The sequence below is a fragment of the Lemur catta genome, chromosome 15, assembly GCF_020740605.2.
Source record: "Lemur catta isolate mLemCat1 chromosome 15, mLemCat1.pri, whole genome shotgun sequence".
NCBI classification, from domain to species: domain Eukaryota; kingdom Metazoa; phylum Chordata; class Mammalia; order Primates; family Lemuridae; genus Lemur; species Lemur catta.
In genome coordinates, this window is record NC_059142.1 from 50,665,998 (window position 1) to 50,678,161 (window position 12,164).

The window sequence follows — 12,164 nt, forward strand, 5'->3', positions numbered from 1 at the left end:
TACCAGTCTCAAGAGAGGAAGGCCCACAGTCACCCCTGTGGGACTACCTGTCAACCCCCCAGGTACAGCAAAGGGGCAGCACTTCCTCTGCGCCCCCAGGTGGCTGGGGTACCAGTTCTGGGAGGGTTCCTGTCCCCAGGTAAAGGAAGGTGTTCACAGCTGATGTTTTTCTCATGCGGATGACTTTTTTAACAAGGAACCCAAATGGTTCTCCTACAACACAGCCAAGGCTCAGCTGTTTTCTTCACACTAACCAGCATCGCACTTCTCAGGAGACGTGGACCATGCTCTGAGGCTCTCAGGCTGTCCTCAACTTGCACTTGCACTTCAGTCTGTGCTCCCAAACACATGCACACACACACTACACGTGGCGCACATGCATATGGGTGCCGCAATGGAGCACACGTGTCATGCATGTGAAGGACACTCACATGTGTGTGGTGTGTATGTGCACACGTGAGGCACACATGTAATGCACACGCACATGTGAGAGGCATGTGTGTGACACGTGTGTACACAATACACATTCTATATAACTTAGGCGGGACTTCCAACGTAGAGATTCTCCAACAGCTTTAAATGGAGGGAGATAACTGCAATTTGACGAACTCATTTCAAGTCCATGGCTATTCGGTCATTTTTTTCTTGGCTAATGTCACAACAGGGAGAGGGACATTGTGCATGAGCTAATTTTTTGCCCAGAGGCTTCTGTGTGAGATCACAGACTGCGTGCCTGGCTCCAGCCAGCTGTCCCTGCTCTAACAGGCTGCCGCAATTTAAAAAAAAAATACAGTTGGCAAAAGGATGTGAATGGCTTCCTACAAATCATCCCCACAGTCAACCAACTTAAAGCACATGTACTGCTAACAGCAATAATTTTGCATAAGAAACACAATTTCTTTGAAGAAAAAAATCACTGAAAATAATTTTTAAATTGATTCTCATCAAGGACAGCATCTTAACAGACATTTCTTCTTCTCCTCACCCCCACGCTTCTTGTTTGTTTTGTTTTGTTTTTTGAGATGGGGTCTTACTATGTTGCCCAGGCTGGAATCCAACTCCTGGGCTTCAAGCGATCATCCTGCCTCGGCCTCTGGACTACAGGTGCGCACCACCGTGCCTGCCCCCTCCATACTTCTTAATACAAATCTAAGGCTGAACACTTTGGGGAAGCTGTGACACTCAGTCACTGAGAAAACGAACTGCAGCTCTCGTCCTTACCTGTGAGGACACCCCCACAAAAGAGTCTCGTAAACAGAAAGACATCTCCCCTTGTCCGCTGCCCTGCAGTGATCCATTTCCATGGCGCGGGGTATCGGTATCAGCTCATCTTGTTTGCTTTCTAAGGCCCTGCCAGTACGTGATGGGGAGAGAGCACTGTCATATCCTTCTTTGATGAACAGAAGTCTGATCTCCGGGGTTCATTCTGGAGATTAATTAAAGCTAGCCTCGCTTCAGCCGCACTGCCAGCCTGGCGTGCTAGATGCTCGTGGAGCAAAGGCTTGGACTGAAAGAAGACTTACTTTATTTGGCTTCAGCTTAAATGCTTTTTGGCAGATGAAATTAGTCTCCTAACGCTCTCTCTCCCCAAATCCCAGGTGTTCGGGCTCCGGAGGCAATAGACCAGAGCTGCTCCACTTTTCTCCTCGGCACCTTCATGCGGCCACATTTTGCTTTCTCCTACATCCAAGGGCTTATCAGCTCAAAGGTGGCAGAAAAGCATCCTCAGCCACACCATGTGGCCTCTGTGAGGGGCTGTCTTTGCAGCCAGGGAGACTCATCCGTTCTTGGCTTTAAACGGAACATTTCTAGTCCAGCTGAGCAGACACAAAACCTGGTTTGCTACCAGCAGTGTGGCTCTGGGCTATCGCACAGACATGAAAATGGGCATTTAGAGGGTTTGGGATTTTTGAGGGCTTCCTTACTGCCTCCAGGAGAAATAAAGTAAATCCTAATTGCTGGAGAAGGACCAAAGCGAGGCACTGATGAGGCAAGTCTGTTTTCAGGGGTCAGCTTCCTCTTTTGAGTGTCAAGGTCAGTGGAGGCCCAGGCACTCTAGGTGAAGTCCAAACAGGAGACCGGCTGAGCGGGGAGTCTCACGTGTTTAAAATTGAGCACATCAGAGTCTGTTTCCTTTAACTATACCCGCTGCCTGTCTTTCGAAACAGTGTTCTTTAATATTTTATATTTAAATTTTTTAAATGCCTTCTCTTTTTGAGAATTCCACAGTGCCCTTTTTAAATAACCAGAAAGGGACACTTCCTTTTCAGAAAATGTAGTTGGGAACCCATTTCTAGGGAAAGAGTCGGCAGAGGCATTTAATCCTGGGGGTCGATGGCCCAGAGCCAGGTCTCATTCTTTTTCTCCGTCTCGCTCTCCTTTTGGTCACTGCCTGCCCTCCGACGGACGCGGTTTAACACGGGGCTGAGCAGGAGAAAAAGGTTCCCAGTTAGAAGGACAGCTAGGGATGACTGGTCTCCCATCTGTTCCAACTTGGAGGGGCACGGAGCCAGCCCATGAGGTCCCAGGAGCGGCTGCCAGGCTCACTCTATGTGATTCCAATGAAAGTAACAGCAGACAATTCAACTGCCCAGGATACTCTAGAAATCCTTTTCCCCAGGACAAGTCTCCATTCAAGGTTCCAACATCCTGAGAGCCGCCTCATCAGTACAGAACAGTGTGTGGAGTACATGGGGATGACTTTTAGAACTCATCACAAGCTAAAGCAACATGTACAGCACATTTTTCCTGAAGTCTCCCTACTCTTTCTTTCCTAGTTAATGTATCCATCACTCTTTGGCTGTCACTCGCCAACAAGCAACAGCAGATTTTTATAAACAGTAGATCAGTCATGATCCAAGGAGACTGAATACTCCTTCTACACGGCTCCCACACGGTACCTCCCCTCTCTGTCCTTTTGAGTGACGCTGACATTGTTGCCTTCTTTTCATGAAGGAGGTAGAGACAAAGAAACCAAGCCTTTGGGCTCCTTTCCACCCTTGTCTTTGAAGGCCAAATGGAATTTTCTTCCTTCCACGTTCTATGGATACGAGGAAGCCTAAGACATGCAGGAAAAGCTGTCAGCAGCCCTGACTGCAAACACAGTTTCAATTATGGGTAGTAATTGATGTCTTTAATATGTTAAGACCAAGTGTGCAGCCAGTGCACAGCTAGAATTTTTATTATTTTTATGGTATTTTGAAGATGATTATTCTTGCTAATGTGTCTTCTCTGCATGTCCAGTATTCTGATGAAATAGTTAAAACTGCATTTGCTAATTTTAATGAACCTTTGTGATTGTGTGTGTTTCTCTGTCAGATACATTTACCTCCAGATTTGCTGAGAAAAGTGATTATATAATCCTAATACTAGAAAACAAGAGGCAAACATTTCTTTTTAGTGACTTGCTTTTTTAGAAATGTACAAGTGTACTGTTTTATGAACTACCTTCCCATGAAATCATTCTCAATCAAAAGTGACTCAGACTGGAATTTGTTCATTAGACCAGCTATGTGACCTCACCTGTGTCCCCACTTACCTCTGAAAAGGGCCCAAATTCTCAGAAAAATGGGCCAGAGTCCTAAGTGACACAGCCACGCTTTTCAAGTTCCCTAAAATCCTGTACTAGAAACGGACTTAAAATTTTTACAGTTTGATTTAAAACTTTAAGCCCAACAAAAAGCCTATAAAAGTTGTCTAGATATTACCAAGGTCTTGGCAATAATTTATCTGGGAGCAAAAGAGGAAAAAAGAAAAAGGAAAAAGCTTGACAATAGGCTACTACTGGTGAGTCCCATTTTGTCCACAGACTGATTTTTAACGGCCTATACGATTTCTTCCAGATTTTACAGCCAAGGTGCAATAGAATGGCAATTGAAGTCAGCGTGAAGCAGGTGATGAAAGGACTACTCTAAAAATGCCAAGAAAACACACCAGGTCTCGGTGATAGCAAAACTGCCTACGGAGAAATGCCAAGAGTTTAGAAATTAGATCAAAGAAAACAACTTATCATCTTCTCAGTTTCCTTTCACTTAAATCCAAAACATAACAAATTTCCAGTTGCTTAAAAGACAGTGAGTTAGACTGCTAAAATCAGAAAAGAAATGAGCTGTTCACCACTAGGTACCAAGCCCTGTTTTAAGCACTGTACGTATCATCTCATTCAATTTCCAAAAGAGCCCCCTGAAGTAGGTGCTATAACTACACCCGTTCTTCAGATGAGCAAACTGAGGCATGGCATACTTGCATCACTTGCCCAGAACCCATGCTCCTAACCACTTCTCCAACTAGCACAGCCACCCATGCAAGGTGTGACCTTGAGCAAGTGCCCGGTCTTCCAGAGACCACACTTCCTCATTTGCAAAACAGGAATAACACCACACACCTCACTGTATTTTGTAAACGTTGGATGAAAGAAAATATTTCAAAGGATTTGTCACATTATCAGACATATAGAGATGCCCAGTAAATATTAGGTTTCCCTTACCTTTAATCAGAGCAAAAGAAGACCATAAATTTTTTGGTTGTTAGATAGCTGACCATCTTCCGCAATTGCTAATATTAAACCACAGCTTCTGATTCTGCCATTAGTGGGAAGCTTGGCAGGCACTAACAAAGCAGGTCATGTGATGCAGATGAAAGCAAGTTGGGGTGCAGGAAAGAGAATGCAAGTATGTGACTGCCGGATATGGTGGCACACGCTTTCTGTCTGCACAAGGAGTGCTCCTTTCTGGCTAAAGGACTTTGCTCCTCTCCTGAGCCTGACTATACTTTGGTCTCCATCAGCATGGATCAGGGATAATCTCTGACCTCCCTGAACAGAGCTTCATCTTGCCAAAACATTCTGCAAATTAGCGGTTCATGGTATGTTACAAATCATTGAGTTCTTTTCCTTCTTCCTCCAGGCTGCTCACCAGAGAGAGGAGTGTGCCCTTCATCCTGGGCCTGTCACCATCTGCATCGATCACGGGTCCAGCTGGAAGCAGAGGGCACACTCAAAAGGGTATGCCCTCAACTGAAATGAATGCAATGAAGGAGCTACAGACAGAGGTGTGGGCAGGTACAAGAGAACCAGCAAGAGATGGATGAGGTGCCCAGAGACTAAGTAAAGGAATAACAGAGTAGGAGGGTTAAAATTGACAGGAGGCTTTTCTAATCCATAAGGAACATTTGAAAGCTGGGGGTGAGGGGAGGGCTGATGTCATATAGGAACATGAATGAATTCAACATTTCTGAAATTAGCGTAAATGAATCTGGTCATTTTCTTTTTCTCATTTATAAATTACAGTGTAAGGTGTAGTTTGAATAGTTATAGATTTGTTAGCATATCAATACATTACTTTATTACGAAGCTAAACTATTATTCCTTGACAAATATTGAGTGTCTGCTGCATGCTAGAGATTCTTCTGGAAGCTGGAAAGTCAATGAGACAAAAGAGAGAGCAGGTCTCTGCTCCTTGTTGTGGGAGAGACCCCCAGTAAACAAATACACAAATAGACAAAGATGTGATTTCAGTGCAGTGACAAGTGCTGTGATGAAAATACATAAACAGTAAAGAGTAGTGGCTAAAGGCATGGGTCTGAGAGCCAGACATCTGGTGTGTGTCTCAGCTCTGCTACTTCCTTAATGATTTGGAAATTACATAACCTCCCTGGGCTCCAATTTCCTCCTTGGTAAAGTGGAGATAAGAACAGGATCTAGCTAGGAGGGGGGTTTTGTGAGAATTGAATAAGGTAGTTCATATTCAAGGCTTATACCAGTGGCTGACATGTAGCAAGCTGTTGTTAATATTGGCTTTTGCTACTTTAGACTGGGGTGGTCCAGGCAGGCTCCTCAGAGGAGGTGACCACCACGCGAAGATCAGGCAGAAGAAAGAGCAAGAGCAACAGACTCAGAAAGGAGGGAGCAGAGCCTTGATTATGGAGCAGAGAGACCAGGGGGGCGGGAGGAGAGCGAGGGAGGAGCAGGGTGGGGTGAGACGGGTCAGGCCATGCAGGGACTGGAGGTCTTTGATAGGAGTTTGTGTCTGGCCCAGAGGGATGGGCAGCCATTGGAGGCTATAAGCACAGGATACACAAGACCTGGTTTCCACTTTGAAAAGATTCAGCCGGCTTTTGCGGTGAGGAGTGTGAACTAGAGGCAGTGGAGTAGAAACGGGGGAATTAGAAGGTAACTCAAGTGGCTCAGAGGAGAAACTGGTGGCTTGGATGGTGAAGATGGAAAAAGAGCAGTGATTAGCAAACGTGGCCCCTGAGCTCACACTGGCCCTTTGCCCGTTTTTGCAAATACAGTTGCCCCTCGAGCACCATGGGTTTGAACTGCAAGGGTCCACTTATACAAAGATATTTTTCAACCAAATGTGGATCAACACTACGGTATTCTTGGGATGTGAAACTCACCTATACAAAGGGCCCACTTTTCAAACGCACAGTTCTGCAGGGCAGACTGGGGGACTTGGGTATTTTCAGATTTGGGTATATGCAGGGGTCCAGGAACCAATCCCCCATGGGTACCGAGGGACGACTGTAAAGCCTCACGCACGGTACATGGCCACACCCCTCTGCTCACGTATTATCTATTGCTGCTCTTGTGCTAGAATGGCCTTGCTGCACAGTTGTGACAAAGAACACAGGGGTGGTCCCTTTACTATCTGGCTCTTGACAGCAAAAGTTCATCGATCTCTGTTTTGGAGGAAGAGCCTCCAGGGCTCGTAAAAGGATTGGGTGTGAGGGGTGAGAGAAAGAGACAGAGGATTATTCCTGAGTTTTAGCCATCAATAACTGGGTGGCACCATTTCCTGGGATAGGGATGACTTGGAGTAGGGGGAGCCTGGGAGTGGGTACCGAGAAGAGAGTTGCCATTTTGAGATGTCTCTTAGATGTCCAAGCGGACATTCTCCGGAGGTGGCTAGATGTACACAGCAGGAGCTCAGGGCTGGAGGAACCAACGTAGGAGTCATCTGCAAACAGCAGTTCCTTCTCTTCATTTCTGCTGCCATCACAATGTCTACCTGAGCCCCTGTAGTGACCCTCTAACCCTTATGGCCACGAGGAGGATGAGCTCCCCTAGATAGGGGATGCGGACCGAGAAGGGACTGGTGCTAGGGCTGGAGCCTGGGCTGTCCAACACCAGTGGTCACGTGAGGGAAGAAAAGTCACCAAGAATGGGTGACAAAACTGCCTAGGGAGGTGGCAGAAAGCCACTGAAGCACATCACAAATGTCCACAGGAAAAAGAGCATTGGCCATGTGCCTGTAATCCTAGCGCTCTGGGAGGCCAAGGTGGGAGGATTGCTTGAGCTCAGGAGTTCGCGACCAGCCTGAGCAAGAGTGAGACCCCGTCTCTGCTAAATGGTAGAAAAATTAGCTGGGCGTGGTGGTGTGTGCCTGTAGTCCCAGTTACTTGGGAGGCTGAGGCAGGAGGATTGCTTGAGCCCAGGAGTTGGAGGTTGCTGTGAGCTGGGCTGCCGCCATGGCACTCTAGCCCGGGCAACAGAGTGAGACTCTGTCTCAAAAAACAAACAAACAAACAAAAAACAACACACAAAAGGGAGAGAGAGAGAAAAAAAGTCAACAGGGGCAGAACAGCTATGCCCAACTTTGCAGAAAGGCCCAGAACTGAGATCAGCAAGGTTGAGAGGAGGCCTTTCAGCAGATGGAGGGTGATGCCAGGGGGCCTACTAGTGGCAGGTAGGGAAGAGAACAGGAGGTGACTTGCGGAGGCAGCTATTACCAAAGGCCAAGATGCTTCAGTGCTGTGAGCAGAGTAGACAAGAGACGACGGAGTGTTTTTATAAGCTGAGACACACTAGAGAATATTTTTAAGATAATGACAAAGATCCAGGAGGGAAGGAAGCCAGGTCCTTGAGAGGCGGGAAAGGCAGGAACCAGAGATCAAATGGAGAGCGTGGAGGAGCAGCCCTTGTCCCATGCAGCAGGAGAGAGGGTAGGAGGTGTGAGTGCATCGTCAGGCAGGTTGGTAGATTTCATGGAGAGAATATGAAAACGCTCCTGCCTGATATCTGTTTTCCCAACACATATGAGAAAAACTCATCTGCTGGGGTGGAACGGTGGGGAAGTCTGAAAAGAAGTATGAGCTTGTTACAGAACACTCACCTTCAATCAGATACCTTTCGCATTCCCCATAGCATCCCGCACGGAACGGGAGGTACGAAAGACACACCAGTGAAGGACGTAAAGTCTGGAGTGTGAACTTGGCTACTGCCCTTGTGAGTCAGGGTGTGGGGGGCGTGGGAGCCCAGACAGGCAGGCTCCCTCTCAGGTGTGAGGCCTGCCTGGCTGTTTGTTGAAGGCAGAGTCTCAGGTATCTGCAAACAGTTAAGTCAAATAACCACCCCTTCTGCCACAAATGTCACCTCCAGTAGACACAAGCTGATAAACACTGCCATAAAGATAAGATGTCAAGGCAACTGCATCAGGGCTCTCTTGACCCCGCTGGCATCCCAGCCAAGAGTAAACACCAAACGTCTGGATCCCACGGATCCCACCAGGCGATAGTGTGGAATTCAACCTCCTGCCCGGCCCTGACATTACTTTAATGGACACAGCCTGTCCTTTACTATATGAAATTTCCCTTTCTTTTCTCCTCTGTTAATTTGTGATCAGATTCCTCTCCTTTCCTTTTTTCTTCCTTCTTGCTTTCTCTCCTAGCTTAGCCAGAGATAAATTTCTTATTTTCATTTTCCTATGTAATTTTGTCTTGGAACCACTTATTATCTCTTCTCCGGTTGTGCCCAGCCCCCAATCCATCCTAACTCTATCAGAGAATGTCCCACCTCCCCACATCATCAGGGTACAGGTACAAGGTTCAGCAGGTTCACTCTTCCTTTCCTATATTGATGCGCGAAAAATGCACCCAACTTACATCAAAGAGGAGGTATTGGAACAAGGGTGGGAGTGGGTGTGATGTGGGTGAGAACCGTCTTACTGCTTTTATTATTTCAGCTATTAGGCAATCGATGGTAAAAGACCCTTATGCCTTTTCCAATGCATCTTTTCTGAAGATACTTTGTGATTATGTAACATATATGCATGACATATTTTCCAAATATTCATCGACTCATTTGGTCTGGGAGCCATGGTCTAACGGATCCGGGCTCTCAGATGCTAGACCACATACTGCATACAGGAAGAACCTGTGGTATCTGTAAAAATATGCAAAAATCTGTCAAAAATCCTTCTATTTTAGGCATTTTTCTGGCTTGCTTTCTATATTTCTATTAAAAAGTGAGGAGAAATCTGCCTCCTTGATGTTCTCAATGAGATAAGAGAGTACTGATGCGGCTAGAGAAAATAAAAGTGTCAAAATATGTCCCCGGTTTTGAAAGATGGCCCTCCAGCATGCAAACACTTGGCTATCAGGCATGGCCACCCCATATGTCACTCCAGCTTCGGTCCCCAAACTGTACAATTGCAGAGACCCACACTTAGGCAGAGGGCAGGAAGCAGTGTGGGTACTGTCTGAGTGGTTCTCAGAGTCATTTGGACCATCTGTCTCTTCATATTGAAATGTTCTTTGAAGCTAATAATGCGACAAAGTAGAAGGATCAAGGACTGCTAGAATCGGACTGACGGGGATCTGAAGACAGGCTCTGCCATTGACTCGCTGTGTGATCTCAGGCAGGTTGCTTGGTCTTGCTGAGCCTTGGGTTTGTCTATAAAATGGGTGCCATACCATCTATGCCGTAGAATTACTGTGAAAACTAGAGGTAATACATTCGGAGTTCGCATACAGTGCTATGACTACGGACAGAATGCCTAGGTTTGCTTTCAGGGCCCCAGGATGATCTGAACATAATCTCTTGAGCTTAAACATTTGACGTTTAAAATTCTACAACTCAGGATTTAAGGTGAAAGGAAGAAAGCTTGACATTGAGTCATCACACAATACACACACATAATCATCCCTAAACCAAAACTAAACTATGTCAATAAAGCAAAAAGGTGTCTCTTTCATTCATGTACCTCCTAATACCTTGAGAAAAAAGACTCTAGGTTCTCATCTCCGTCCCCTCTGTCCCCAGCATGGTGCCTGTTCTGCCTGGTCCAGCTGCTGAAGTTTTCCCCTGGTTTTCATATGCAGAAGGAGAAAGGGACAGCGCTGCTCCCAGGATGCAGGGGGCAAGGATAGGAAATGTGGAGAGTAAAGTGTCAAAGCCACATTTCTTGTGGGCCCTGGGAACTTTTCCAGTTTCTAGGCTAGGAAAGTTTAGTAACAGCCTCTGTCAGTGCTCAGTTCTGCAGGCAGAGGAGCAACAGTGGCATCTTCAGGCCAGTAAGATGAACTTAGCCAGGGAAATACAGAGGAAATGCAGGGGATGCCCTGATTTCAAAACTCGACGCAGTGGAGACAGCTGGCCAGCTTGCCTTTTCTCCACCGGAGCTTACATGTACTGTGCACAAGTGCAAATCATCTTATACAAAGCTCCAGGCCCCTGGACCCTACCCAACATGTTGACATTTCTCCCCTTCCTGTTAGAAAGACTTCAACCAAATTCTCATGGAGCTGCAAGCTCAGCAGAGTGTGTGTCCGTTAGAGCTAGGGCAAGCAACAGAACTGATATTGATTTTTCAAGAAAGAAAATTTATCAATAGGATATTGGACAGCTCATAGACTCTTTGGGAAACCTGGGGAACTAGGCTCACGGGACAGGAAGGAATGAAGGGAACGTAACATTCAGAACCCAGTCAAAGCACACCACAGGATGATTCTGGTGAGGACATCACTGTGGATGCCCACAGCTGCCACCAGCACCACTGCCAGCAAGGAGCTGCAGCACCAAAATGAAATCTCACTGTCACCTGCTTCTTCACTAGCTCTACACTCAAAGTCTCAGGCCACAGGCTTGCATCGTAGCTGCAAAGGGTGCCGGGGAAAAGATCCTGCCAGGCTGACATGAATTCTCCAAATATAGAAAACACAGTCTGCACACGCTGAGCAGCTGAACAATATTTGTCCTCTGCAGAATGGGATTGCAGAGACGGCAAATTGTAGGCCTGCCATCAGGGGGCGCTCTGAATTTGCGGGAAATTACGTGAAAAAGTAGAAAAGGGCGAGAGCCAGGAATTCAAAAATCTGACGGGGTTACTTATTAGCTGTGTGATTTGGGCACGCAAATAAACTTTGGGTTTTTGTCATCCATAGACTAGGAATTGCAGGGCTGATGTTTATATCAAATGAGATAATTTTGAGGACACGCGTGGACATTTGTACTGAATAAAACCATCTGCCTCTCCGGGTCCCCACTTACCCATCTGTAAAGTGGGAATGATACTCCCTACACCGTGGGGCTATGGAGAGGTCAACTGGAATATCATAAATTAATCGTTTATTTACAGATTCAACTTATTTATGTCTGGGATTTGCCTCAAAATACTGGAGGTGGCAGGTGGGGCACGAGTTAGTAAGGGTGGAACCTGCCGGTGGGCACATCATGCCATTTTTCTATATTAGTGTTGGGTGTAAAAGCTTCCATCATAAACATTTTTTTTTTCTTAAATGAAGGGTCTTGGACTTACTTAGAAGAAACAGTCCACAATCTCCAAATTGCATTATTGCTGGGTCAACCCCAGGAGCCCCCACCCCTTGGGCACGGTCCCCGCGGGCCGCCAGGCAAGGCCACGGCAGGGAAGCGTCCGTAGCGGCCAAATGCAGGTCTGAAGCAAAATGGAAAACCCCAAAGAACAAATCAACAACTGAAGAGAAACAAGCAAAACAAGCGCTCACGTACCCCTTCAGGGGCAGCGAAGCAACCCTTTACAACGAACGAAGACGGACTCAAACTCTCTTTTTCTAAAACCGCATTGGGTCAATCGCCGCAGCCAGCCAGCCGCGAACGCGCCCCCGCCGCCGCAGCCGGGGCGGGAAGGGCGGCGGTTCGGGCCACGCCTGCGGCCCGCAGGGCTTAATGCCCACCGCGAACTCCACGGCGGAGCTCGTCCAACAGCGAAGGCTCCGCTGGCGCTGGGGGGTTTCAGGTCACCCGGTGATCCAGGCAGCTCGGCAGAGGCACGGTCGGCCTAGCGACCTCACCTAACGGCCCGGGTTCCCTCCCCGCGCAGGGCCCGCACCGCCCGCCACCTGCCCGGCCCCCCGGGCGGCGCAGAGGAAGCCGGAAACAAACATGGCCCGGGCGGGGCGGAAGC

General features: G+C 47.3%; 1 protein-coding gene across 2 annotated transcripts in view; it reads right to left on the reverse strand.

Moving 5' to 3' along the window:
• SLC39A11 (solute carrier family 39 member 11) overlaps positions 1-12,164 on the reverse strand; it is a 356,160-nt gene that overhangs the window by 342,915 nt on the left and 1,081 nt on the right. The gene's annotated exons all lie outside the window — the stretch shown is intronic.